Here is a 14,311-nt window from a genome sequence, read left to right as displayed (position 1 = left end):
ATTTAACACAATAAAAGCATCTTTGAACCAAAAAAAAATATCATGTTTTTGTCTCCATAGTCTGATCAATAGATTTTTTATTTTTTTTGGCTGATTGTCTTAGGTAGGGGCTCATTTTTTGCGGGATGTGGTGATGTTTAGATTGGTACTATTTTGGGGGCATATACCTTTTTGATCGCTTGGTGTTGCACTTTTAGTTATGTAAGGTGACAAAAAATGTTTTTTAGCACAGATTAAATTTTTTCGACTGTGTGTTCACCTGAGGGGTTAGGTCATGTGATGTTACGGACGTGGTGATACCTAATATGTCTACTTTTCTATTTTTGGGGGAAAAGGATGCTTTTTTTTCTTCAAACTTTTACTTTTTTTTATATAAAACTTTATTATTTATTTATTTTTTTTTCGCATTTTTTTTTTTTTTGTCCCACTCTGGGACTTCAACTTTTGGACATCTGATCTCCTTTAAAATGCATCACAATACTTCTGTATTGTAATGCATTGGCTGTAAGTGTATTACACACTGTAAAACACTTACAATCTTCTTCCTGTGAGATCCAGGGGGCTTGATCTCACAGGCTGCCATGTAAGGCAGCCACGATGCCTAATGAAGGTATCGGGCTGCATTCCCTGCCACCGGGTCTCTACGTAGTACACACAGGGTAGCAGAAAAGGAGGTGCCCTCACCTAATACAGTAATAGCAAAATGAATGAGATTTGATAAATCTCATGTACACTTTGCTTTTTTCTTCCATGCTGAAATTGAACTCCTGTGTGGATATTAAAATTCACAGTGTAACAGATCTCCTGGCACCCCGACTGCGTACCTCCGTTGATGGATGCTCCGAGGGCTCCAAGCACTCCGCTCGACACCGTAACCACAACAGGAACAGCTCTTACAAGAGCTAGGATTTGTAGCCAGGGGAGTATACAGCGTATAGCAATCCCCACACACATGAGACTAGGCTCTAGGGTGAATGTAAAACAGGAACTCACTTTATTGAAGACCAACTCAATATATGTACAGTTCAAGAAGTCTAACAACATAACACAATCAACCATGAACAACATGCAAACAGACATCTCACACCCCCCCCCCCCCCCCCACACACACACACTCCATAATGAATGAATAGGGAGAGAGGAGACACATGTGATGGGATTATCTTCTGAGTGTATCATAGGGTGATCTACTCATATAGGAGACGGCTGCTCCGATAATCAGCTATCTTAATCCCATCACTTACACAATCAGTGGGAGTCTCAGTGCAGGGTTAACCCCTTTTTGTGTTGCTGAATTCACACCCTGCACCTTTAGTGGGCAATAGGAAATATGTGTCATATAAATTCCACAAATAAATCAGGGTTCATAGTTCCTTGTAACCCCAAAAGGTCTGAGGAGGTCTCCATAGTTCTGGGTCCATAGTCCGTAGGAAGGAGGCTAGCCCTCAGGCTTCTCCAGTGACGGTTCAGTCCATCACACACAGCATGTAAATTTGTTTATATTTTTTTTGCAATTCCACACCTTATATAGAGTGGTTTTCCCTATAGACTTCAATGGATAGACTTCAAGATTAGTAGTGCAGATTTATGTGCGTTTTATGCAGTTTTGGTGCAGATTTCATGTGGATTTTCTGCATACAAATCTGCACCGTGTGCAGGCAACCTAAAAATCATTGTGGTGGCTTTACACTTTTTTATTTTATTTTTTAAATTGCACTACAGTTCTTGAAGGAGTTTTTTTGAGCCAAAGACAAAAGTGGATCCAGTAGGAATAATGTAAATCCTTCCTTTTGATTAAACATATGGCTTTCCCTCAAGACTGCATGAAAAACTGCCACAAAAGCTGTGGCTGTGAAAAAAATAAACTCTGAAACCTTTCGTATAGCCTAAATTCAAATTCTAAGAAAAACAAGGGTTTCTGTCAACTAGTACTGACTGCTTTCATTACCCATGGTTACAATCCGAAAACAAATCATATATGTATGGCGGGAGACCATAACCACATCCTTCACCTGAATGGGCCCCCAATCCAAATTGTCACACCATGACCACTACAAGTACCACTAAAGAGTCACTGAGCAATGTTTCTAAACAAAAAACTGTACAAAGGCCGATATTACCACCATAGAGTAGTAGATACGTTTTACACAGGTGCTCTGCAGAACATTAGTGATTACAGCGCAGTTATATACCCAATGGCTTACAGTTGACGTCTGTGATTGGAATAGTTCACTTTTCCTGTATTCTGAATCTGGGACCACCATGAAAACTAATTGCATCCGCCACTTTTGTCTGCAGAGATTGTGACTGAGACATCTATGGCTCCTCACTTTTCCAGCAGCCAACCCATCTTTCCCAAACCTACACAAACTCCCCATCCTGCTGATACTCCCAATTCTGTGTCAGTTGCTGCCGCATCTGCCCCATTACTGTACATACTGCATAGCAAGATGTCCACAAATATTGCACTTAATGTAACTTATTGTACTTATTAATGCCCCTTTCACCACAGAATAATTATAAATGCCCCTTGTGCATATCACACGCAGGGGGGCATTTTGTGGTGACGTCATCCCGATGCCTTCACAGGGACACTGACATCCAGTATGTGTTCTGACATCCTGTAGGCCGCAGGAGTGGCCTCCCATGGCTTTAACTATTTTGGTGTCTTGCAGGTGCCAATACAATTGATGGTAGTATTCACCAGACCACTCAAACTTGGGAAGGCCCACCATGCGAGTATGCCCAGGACCGCTGTCCCCCATGCACCCTCACTAGCTACATCTCAGAGTCTGTCCTTAACCCACAGTCCTATTGACTCCATCTGGCTGGTCGTCTACTATCGGTACACTCGACAAAAAAGGCAGGAAAGAAGGCAGAGTAACACATAGCTGCAGGATCAGACTACATGTAGGGTTTGTTTATAGTCTGTAGTCATGGAAACACATTGGTCTGTATATTGAGTTGTATACACAAAAGATTTAAAAGATTTATGTTTTTTACACTTCCCATAGGGGAACTACTGTATAACAAGCAATCATTGCATTAGCATTGGAGTCTATGAGAAATGTACTAGTTTCCTGTGGAGCTCTGCTTAAGACAGGGGCATTATAGGAAACACTATGCAGCAGCCTCCTGTCATTCTGTATCGATCTACGTCTTTTTTGTAGAGAAAGGATTAAGCGCATGCTGTCCAGACCCAGTTCACTCAACATCAGCATATTATCGTTTGTTTTCTGCTGCAATAAGATAAAAATTGGTTTCCTGCCTGATAAACAATAGTGATGAGCGGCAGGGGTCATATTCAAATTCGCGATATTTCGTGAATATTTTGTAGAATATTCATCGAATATTCGCAAATTATAATATTCGTTATATTCTACGATTATTTTTACTCGAAAGATCGGCAAGGTAATGATAATGTAATATGCGAATTTTTGTAATGCGAATTTTTGTAATGCTAATTTTTAAACTTTTAGACAAAGAATATTATATACACTATATTAGCTAAATTGCTCTATATTCGATTTTTTTTTGAATATTCGCTATATTGCTATAACTTTGTTTTTTCGAATATTCGTAATATTCTAAAACAAGAATATATAGCAATATAGCGAATATTCGAAAAAAACGAATATAATCTTTTTTTTAATAGTTGTAATTTTTTTCCAATCTGAACTTCAAATGAGAAAAAAATTACAACTATTAGACAAAGAAGATTTTAGCACTATATTAGCTAAATTGCTCTATATTAGTTTTTTTTTTGAATATTCGCTATATTGCTATATATTCTTGTTTTAGAATATTACGAATATTGAAATAGCAAAGTTATAGCAATATAACGAATATAAGAAAAAAAATGAATATAGAGCAATTTAGCTAATATAGTGCTATAATCTTCTTTGTTGTCTAATAGTTGTAATTACAAAAATTTGCATTACGAAAATTTGCAAACAATACTACTCCTAAAGTCAAGTATATTGCAGCTTTCTTATTGGACCACAAGCTAGAAGCAGGGAGCAATCATGTGTACTGATAAAAAAATAAATAAATAAAAATCGAATAAAAAAATAATATGTTGAATATTCGAAATTCCGAATATATATTGCTATATTCGAAATATTCGCAAATTTCAAAGTACCTATATTTGCGATAAAAATTTGAATATTCGTGATCAACACTAATAAACCACAAGTAATTGTAAATTCAAATAGCACATGGCAGGGTAGACTTTTGGCAGTACTATGGTTATTATAAACCTGCAGTGATGCTTCAGATATTAGCAAATTAGCACTGTGGTGCTTGCCAGTTTGTTCACCAGGGTCCTGCATAAGCTCTCTCTGCTGTAATTAAATCTAATTATTTTCTAAAACACAGTAATATGCTACTATGTGCAATAATCATTTATAGAAGGCATACTCAAACAGATTTTTTTTTTCTGTCCGCCTTATTGCTGCAAGTCATTCATAGATTTTAGTTTGGTTTTATTTGATACCTAAAATATGAAATCTATGTAAAGCATGGACGCTCTTCATATGCCAGAGTAGTACAGAGATTAGGGGCCTACATAGAAATCATTGGGCACCATAGCAAGAATCTAAATTGGGCGCCCCCATGCCCTATTGGTAGCCCCTCAACTACCCGTTCCTGGCCAGTATATAAAGCAGTGTACTGATAATGTGAAGTATGAGGTATAAATTCCAGGTCATACCTCACATGTCAGTACATTGCGCTCTATACTATATATCTTAACACATTGGATCTATTATACCTTGTACCTTGCATTTCAGTATACTGCTATATATACCAAACATCTTAATACACTGCATCTATTATACCTAGTACCTCATATACGTATCAGTACACTGCTGTATATACTTTATATCTGTACACACTGCATCTATTATACCTCATACCTCACATATCTGTACACTGCTGTGTATACTACATACCTGTATTGAAAAGGATGAGATCCGCACACACTTCAATATCAGGTGCTCATATAGGACAATAGTCAATCCAACATTTGTAAGAAGATCTATGGCACCCCAGAGATTCTTTTCAAGTGATGCTTTGATTAATATTGCCCATATTCACATCATTTTGTTTATGTTTGTCATCCAGGATTAATAATTGACTTTATAGGCCATGAAAGAGTCCCAATGTTTCGGTCGAATAATGACCTTGTATATGTAAAGAATATAAAACAGCATATATGGAATATTTGGATCTACAAAATGATCTTAACCATCCGTATATGAGAATAGTAAAAATATAGTGTGATATATGTACACCAATTGGTAGATAAAGGAAGGAGGTATAGGTGTATATATGTGTACATATTGCTGAAAGTCTAAGAAAAGGGTGTGTATATCATAGAAATATAATAGAAATAAGCAAGAAAATCTTGCATATTTTATATATCTATATATATATATATATATATATATATGTGTAGTAGAATATGTCATAGAACCAAAAGATTTGTTGTAACAAATATAATGGTAGTCGCATATGGAGTGGAGGGGTCACCACATGAGGCCTATATATCCAACATAAGTGAAAACAAGAGGTGTAGGGCAAAAGGAGTCAGTTGCCTGTGGCCTCAAGGAAGGAGATTCGCTCTGGATGTGGCCGCCTATTTGTAGGTGAGAAAGTGTAGCGGGAGGTGACGCACAGAGGAACGGACGTCATTGCCCTGGGAGGCGCGCACCTGAGCATAGAGTATCGTGAAGTCGTGAAGGCACTAAGGGAAAGGAGAGCACTGTAGAGGGAGGACATCTAATGTGAGTTATATGGAGAAGATAGTATAGTCTGTATAAGAGGAGACTATGGGCCAGATTTATCATTAGCTCAAGTCAAAATAATGGAGTGAAAAAGTCACAAATTTTTGTGCAATCGCTAAAACTGCCCCCCAAAATTTGTGACTTTTATTGACTCTGCTCTATGCTCACCAGTTTTCTGAAAGTGGGCGTATTTTCTTATGTAAATTAATCTCTAGACAGATTTACTATTGTGATGATTTAAAAGGTTGCAAAAAAATTGCTAAATAATTGCGCAATTCCACTCCAGTGAGGACCATGCTTATGCGACTTTTTAATAGAACATGCAACTTTTTCGTCAAGACGTGCGACTTTTGTAAAGCCGCTTACTGAAAAATAAGCTGCTACCATCAACCCACATTTATCACAGTATTAACGAAACATTAATAAATCTGACTTAGCCAAAAGTTACTTTGGACATATGTAAAAGTGGAGTAAGATGTAAGTGTAATGATAAATCTGGCCCTGTGTGTGTTTTGTATATTTTTAACTTATTAGGGGCGGATGAAACGACGTAAAAACATAATTATAGAATACATTTAACAAAACCTTGAGATCAATTAATTTTAAGACATTTCTGCATAAATTGGAGTCACACAATCATAATGTTGAATGAAATGGAAAGTTATAGGAGAAAAAGTGAAAAATATAGAAAAATTGTGTAGAAGAAATATATAGTAGGAAAAAGAAAAAACAAAAAAAAGGAAAGGAAATTTGATGAGAAAACAAAATGAATATTAAAAGTGTTGTAAAAGTAAGCGGACATATAATGGAACATGAATTGGGAGCAAGAAAGGGTGAAAGTGGAGTAGAGGAGAACTGAATGAAAAATAAAAATGAACTATGAAAAATTACAAATGAATGATTACACATAAATAAGGAGTTAGTATAAATCGTGGTCATAGGTGGAGATAAATCTTTTAGAGGTATCGTCAAAATGAACCACATGGTGGTGAGGGCGGGGGGGCTTAAGGAGAGGAGGGGGAGTCTCACCCATGTTGTCTAGTAGGCTAAGGACTATGGTCCAGACTATCATATCTGTAATAAATGAAGCGACACATCAGATACATACATAACTGCTGTAAATTGTTAAGAGTAATCATAAACAAATTTTAAATATTACAAAAGAAATCACATTCTCTGTTAAGGCCCTTGGGAGACAGTGTATCCAGGCGGTGCATCCAAAAGGATTCACGTCTCAATAGTAATATTCGGTTTCTGCCCCTTCGTGGAGTCGAGACTTGTTCCAGGACTTGGAATCATAGAGACGAAACATGATGGTTATGTGTGAGGGCAATTACCCCTGCGTCTATGATTATGGGTTCCAAATTCGAATAGTGTAATATGCACAGAGAAGGCTGATACACGCAATGGTTGTAATCAGTAATCTGCTTTATTGTAACATTAGCACATTATCTTATACAATAATTATTGGTAGACACCCAACATCCATGCGTCACATAAACCACAAAAAGACAGAAGAAATGAAACCTTTACCAGAAAGAGGATCTTAAACTTAGAACAGCAAAAACTAGCATTTATACAAATAGAACAGGAGGGGGGGAGGTTGTCAGCTGAATTCCCCGCCCCAGCGTGCCTGCAAAGAGCTGACACTTGTCTAACATTTTAATAACCTCTAATTGAACTCTGGTTCAGATAGGTATAGGATATACAAGATGGAGTTCTATCTCTCACAATTCCCCCATTTTGAGAAATCTGTGAACTGTTACCGCCCAAAGGTACTTCAGAACAAGCTAATCCTATTCTGCCCTAAGGATTCCCTTCAGGGGGAACAGTACCACAGATGCTCTCAATAATGTCAATATTGTATCCCCTTCTTACAAACTTTATTAATAAACATATCTATGTCGGAATGGGGTATTATAAAGGTTGCAGGAGTAAGCCGGACGATTGTACATAAACCAGTGACATTTCTGAGCAACCATTAGTATGCCTTATGCCCACAGACCAGGAATATATCTTCTGGGACTGCAACCACCGTACTATTAAACAACTGAGTTATCAATTTGGCCAGTCGGACATCTTCTGCCAGTTCTGGTCCCTTTTCCTGACCCTCTGAGGAGTTAGAGGTTATTCCAGCAATTAAATCAACTAAGGTACGGTTGTTGCAGGCCAGATTCTTACCCTTTACAGGATCTATACCAACACCAGTCATTGCAGCCGAATTTGTCATGAGGACTAAAAGACATACCTTTCGACCGTATTTGCAAACAACAACAGTGTGTCCAACTTGGAAAGCATGACATATTGCACCACATGTTCTCGTTCCAGAGGGTAGAGCTATAATCAGCTGGTGGCCCTAATCTGTTTACTATGAACCAGGGGGGGCTCAGCCCATCCTGCAACGGGTAAGGGTATCTCCCTGTTTTTAGTTTGGACTTAATGCCTGTGAAAACGATAGTAGAATTGGCCAGTTCAGTCAATTCAGATAAACTGAGGGGCATGGCAAAATAGGGCATATTGGCTGAACTCACAGGACTGTGAGTACAGATCCAACACTTTTCATTTATCCCTTCAAACAACACCTGATGGTGCTGTATCAGAACATTTTCCCATTCATCATTCAGTGGACGAAACACTGCTGACACGCTCAGGGTCAGAGCCACTGTCAGTAGAATGACCTTCATCCTGTGGTTCCAAGACTTTCTTGCAGCGAGAAGCGTGTATCCAGTTGGGTTTTCCTTCAACCTTTACAGCGGTGTGGGTGGTCAACAGTCCTTTTCTCACATGTTTTTTTATCACCACCCAGTCTCTGGGCTGCAAGTTGTGAGTTCCTTCTATTAAGTCAGGATCTGGAAATGAAGCAAACCTGTTTATGCGTGTATTCTAGCCTTTTTGTGAGGGCCCATATGTAACTGGTCAGACTGTCATTATTCATCTGCAGCTGCTGGGGAAAGTACAACGCTAACCTGGGTGCACTTCCAAACAGGATCTCAAATGGGGACAACCCTGTCCTCTTGTTTGGGGTAGTCCTTACTGAATATAGAGCCAGAGGCAAGCACTCTGTCCAGGGCCTCTGGATCTGCCGCCTGGCCTTTAATCCATTCAAACGCTCAACTCGGAAAGCTTGGATCACCCCTAATGCTTGTATAACTTCCCTCTTCACTTCAACTGCGAAATGAGAACCTCTATCTGACTCAATGACTTCAGGAACACCATACCTGCATATCAGTTCACTGACCAGTTTCTATGCCATATTCTTGGCATTTGCTTTGGCTATTGGGAAGGTTTCCGGCCAACCTGAAAAGAGATCAACACACACAAGAACGAATTCATACACACCTACCTTTGGTAGTTGTATATAGTCTATCTGCAGTCTCTGAAATGGGTAAAGTGGCCTGGGGGGGTGCTTGCTTGGAGTTTTCACCACTTGACTGGGGTTATTCAGTGCACAGAGAAAACCCTGGAGCAATCCACCCTGTATTAACCACACTTACCATGGCACCGTTAGATAGGTGAGTGGGCCCGTGGGCCCCCTGAGCCATCATAGGATAGAGGGCTCTGGGTATGCATATTTTTCCTGACACTTCCCAGAGTCCCTGCCCATTCGGCACTGCTCCTCTCTGAGTCCAGGAGGTCCTTTCTCCTTCATCTGCCTATGCAGACAGTTTAATCAACACATCTTCAGACATGGGCTCCAGGGATCCGACAGGGATTACCTCGGGTTTCCAAGTCTTCACTGCTGCCTCTTTTGCAGCCCCATCTGCCCTGTTGTTCCCCCTAGCCTCATGGGTTTGTTTTCTGGTATGTGCCTTAACCTTGACAATGGCTACTTCCTCTGGAAGCAGTAGTGAGTTCATTAGTTCAAACACTAAGTCTTTTTTTTGTTTTTAATGGGCTGACCTGCAGAGGTTAGAAAGTCTCTAGGCCGCCATATGGGTTCATAGTCATGTGCAATACCAAAACCATACTTAGAATCTGTATAGATGTTCACCTTCTTCCCCTGAGCCAATTTACATGCCTCAGTGAGTGCCTTCAGCTCTGCCTCCTGCGCAGACATGTGCGGAGAGAGTGGTTCAGCAATGGCTACCTCATGCTGTGTGACCTCTGCATATCCAGTGTGGAACCGGCCATCCTCTCCCATATTCCTGCTTCCATCTACAAAACACTCAAAATCAGGGTTATCAAGAGGTTTTTCGGGAGAAAATCCAGAAGTTTCTTGTTGCATCAACTGTATACAATCATGAGAAGCATTTTCAGCTAAATCAGACAAAAGGCTACCTGTGCTACCCTGCCCCATTTCTGAATCTGTGATTGGTAACAAAATAGCAGGATTCAGAGTAGTAAATTTTTTTAAGGAAATGAGGGGTGCACATTGGAGTCTGAGTTGTCTAGCCATAGAAATATGGTTTCCAATGTGTGAGAGAGAATCTAAATCGCACATCCTCATTACTATGCTTTTGATACAACTACTGTTATAATTTTAAGCAAGATAAACAATGGCTATACAGCACTTCTTATCATAAATTTGCTATGCACTATTAGGAGGCATTGGTATACAGTTTGATCAAAGAGCATAGGCCCACTTACCACGACAAGGTCGCCTCCTTTTAAGTGGGGACCTACTCTAACTATGGCGCAGCGCAGTGCGGCAACCATCGCGCCCCCACACCGCTCCAGCAGGCAATGAGACCCAGTAGCCACACAGCACCCACTGTGCAGAAAAGCCACCAAGGCCCTGGGTCCCACTACTCCACCAGCACGGCACAAAAGCAGCGACGGCCGCCGCCCAGCACCGCATGTGAACTGGTGCAAAGAGCTCACCTGTTCACAGCCTCTCAGGAACACCAACTGAGATTTGGTAGGAATTTTAAACCCTATGCAGACTTCTGCAGATTAAAAGCACCTGAGCCGAATGGGGAGGAGTGCTGATCCAGAGAGGGGGAAAAAGCAAAGTCTATACAAAATATCCAATGTGTGAGAGAGAATCTAAATCGCACATCCTCATTACTATGCTTTTGATACAACTACTGTTATAATTTTAAGCAAGATAAACAATGGCTATACAGCACTTCTTATCATAAATTTGCTATGCACTATTAGGAGGCATTGGTATACAGTTTGATCAAAGAGCATAGGCCCACTTACCACGACAAGGTCGCCTCCTTTTAAGTGGGGACCTACTCTAACTATGGCGCAGCGCAGTGCGGCAACCATCGCGCCCCCACACCGCTCCAGCAGGCAATGAGACCCAGTAGCCACACAGCACCCACTGTGCAGAAAAGCCACCAAGGCCCTGGGTCCCACTACTCCACCAGCACGGCACAAAAGCAGCGACGGCCGCCGCCCAGCACCGCATGTGAACTGGTGCAAAGAGCTCACCTGTTCACAGCCTCTCAGGAACACCAACTGAGATTTGGTAGGAATTTTAAACCCTATGCAGACTTCTGCAGATTAAAAGCATCTGAGCCGAATGGGGAGGAGTGCTGATCCAGAGAGGGGGAAAAAGCAAAGTCTATACAAAATATCCAATGTGTGAGAGAGAATCTAAATCGCACATCCTCATTACTATGCTTTTGATACAACTACTGTTATAATTTTAAGCAAGATAAACAATGGCTATACAGCACTTCTTATCATAAATTTGCTATGCACTATTAGGAGGCATTGGTATACAGTTTGATCAAAGAGCATAGGCCCACTTACCACGACAAGGTCGCCTCCTTTTAAGTGGGGACCTACTCTAACTATGGCGCAGCGCAGTGCGGCAACCATCGCGCCCCCACACCGCTCCAGCAGGCAATGAGACCCAGTAGCCACACAGCACCCACTGTGCAGAAAAGCCACCAAGGCCCTGGGTCCCACTACTCCACCAGCACGGCACAAAAGCAGCGACGGCCGCCGCCCAGCACCGCATGTGAACTGGTGCAAAGAGCTCACCTGTTCACAGCCTCTCAGGAACACCAACTGAGATTTGGTAGGAATTTTAAACCCTATGCAGACTTCTGCAGATTAAAAGCACCTGGTTTGGTTGCACTTGTGTAAGTATGTCCTGTGTGTTTGCACAACTGTATGTTTCCACCCCCCCCCCCCTGCACTTACTGAAACTGATTGCTAAAAAGGAAATTGTGGGGAGGGGGGTGAGTGTTGGTGCTATCTATACACAGAAACTGCCATGTCTTCACAGCTGCTCATTAATTTCATTGCCTGCACTGCCGCGACTGCCCTGACACAGGAGGGGGCACCGCGGGCAACAGGGTCTAGCCTGGCTGTCTGTGACCCTGAATTTTAGAACAGAACAAGTTAAATTCCTCATAATATTTTGGAATACTCAGGGCTGGGGCTGAGGTAATGCACAGCTTCATTGTATGAAAATTATTCACTGCCTCTTCTGTCAGGTGAAATGGGTCAGATAACAGATAATCACACAGAGACTGCATTAACATGGAGGCATGTCTAATCCAGGGGCAACAGTATGACACCAGCCCCCTTAGGCTTTGTGCTCCTTTGGGCACTTGAATCCTTTCAACAGCCTCCCTTCTATCTGGGGTTTTCAAAATTGTCCTCGTTAACTTCTCTAGGAACATGAACCATCCTGTAACTGACAGGCGGCCCCTTAACGTGGGTTTCTTCTTTAGTAACAATTGGGTAACAACCGTACTGTTTTTTCTTTAGTTTAACTGGCTCAGATTCACAGACTGTTTTTCCCATAAATCCCACAGCCGGTACATAACAAGGGCTTAACTGATGAGGCTGCAAGAAACTCTTTCCTACTTTCTCTCTCTCACTATTTGTCTGGAAGTTTTTTCCTGTTCTGCTCCCCGAACTTGGTTGGTATGGTCCCCATGGTCTGTCTCAGTCCAATCCCAGAATTTGGGTCTGGCTCACAAGGCACTTTAACACCCCAAATCCTAATTACATAATTTGCCGTCCGGGTTTTCCCTAGGTCATCCTCCCTCGGATCATAATCTTTCTGGTACACCTAGTTAAATCGTTACCTTAGGTCCTCCTGCCTCAGACAGTCCTTCTGGTTCACCTAGTCAGGACTTAAGCACAGACACCTTGGGGACCCATTAGATCTATAATACCCTCAACAGGGGGTGTCCCTTACAAGTACCCAACTCTCCATCTTCATATGTTCTCTATCTCCGCAAACAGAGTTCCTACGGGTTCTGCAGCAGTAATTCTTGCATGTACATTTAACCCAAACACTTCTCACTCCCTAAGAGGGATGGCAGTAACAACCGGACTTGATGAGTAGCAACTTCAAAGAATCAGTACGGGAATTTCCTCTGCTACATTGCACAGTTTTTTGTTTTTGTTTTGTTTTTCTTCTTCTGAGGGGAGACACAATCAACAAGTATACACAATGAAGATAAACTTTTCAACTTCTTGTTTACCCACTTGAACATTAACAAGACTAAAACAAGTGGCACCACCCCTTTAACAACAAGCAGGGCTCACCTCACTGGCAGACAGGATTATTCCCCGGCTTCCACAGTTGGCCTGCTGGTCGGACCACCCTCTCTGCCCCTTCGTCTGGCAATTCCTTCAGACTTTCACAGGCAGAAATCTCTTATGGTCTCCATCAGTCCCGTCCCTGCGCTCAAAGCGCAAACTCCTGCCAGGGGAATTCTCTTGCCCTTGTTAATTGCTACCTGGGAGGCACCTGACACACAGCACAAACCACAGAAAACACAGAGAAGAATATCCACAAAAGAGTAAATGTTCCTTCTTAGTCTGGTTCTAAAGACCCAAAATGTCAACACCAGTTACTACTCACAGTATGATCATCGTCCAGAAGACAGACAGCCGTGATGTAACGAAACAAAGCAACTAGAGGCAGGCAAGATTGCTTACCTTCTCATGGGGCCGCGGTCCCCTCCTCAAGTGCCTTTCGTAATGCCCTGGAGGTCATTTATGTCGGCTACTGATGCTTCATTCTCTCTCAAACACCCAGTTTCAACCTCACAAACTACTTTTATACATATGTCAACAACTCCATTGCATCCATGATCCCTAATCCAACCACCATAAGTTTGTTTGAACTTTTCCCACACTTCCACTAGAGTCTTTTCTGTCTTGTAACCCTCTGGGACACTAAGATTATTAGCCATATATGTCAGTTGTCCACAAGTTTCATCATTCAACACCAAAGAATACAATTTCCTGACGTCAGCTTCTAATAGTCCTTTCCTAAAGCAGTGTTCTCTAGAAGACTAAAATTGTTTTTCCAGGGAACCCAACTCAGAACACAGAACTTCCCCACTATATACCTAGTGTATTCTGCACTGAGCCTCAACTTATTCAACCCCTCAGGGGGTTCCAGGGCTCCCGATTTCCCTTTTTGGTGTTCTTACTTATTTTCTGCAAAACATACTGCAGAACAGATATCTATGTCAGCAATCCCAGTCTACTGTCTCAAACGTCCTAGTCAAAAGTCTTACCCAATAATCATCTCTTTAGAGTTCTTTACCAAAAACAGGTTGGACTGTAAATCAGCTTTTTAGACTCCAACTCCACACCAA

General features: G+C 41.4%; 1 protein-coding gene across 7 annotated transcripts in view; it reads left to right on the top strand.

Moving 5' to 3' along the window:
- Positions 1–14,311, top strand: part of ARID1B (AT-rich interaction domain 1B) — a 645,879-nt gene that overhangs the window by 545,978 nt on the left and 85,590 nt on the right. The gene's annotated exons all lie outside the window — the stretch shown is intronic.

Source organism: Bufo gargarizans, chromosome 4, assembly GCF_014858855.1.
Source record: "Bufo gargarizans isolate SCDJY-AF-19 chromosome 4, ASM1485885v1, whole genome shotgun sequence".
Lineage (NCBI taxonomy): Eukaryota > Metazoa > Chordata > Amphibia > Anura > Bufonidae > Bufo > Bufo gargarizans.
This window is presented reverse-complemented; position numbering and strand designations above follow the sequence as displayed.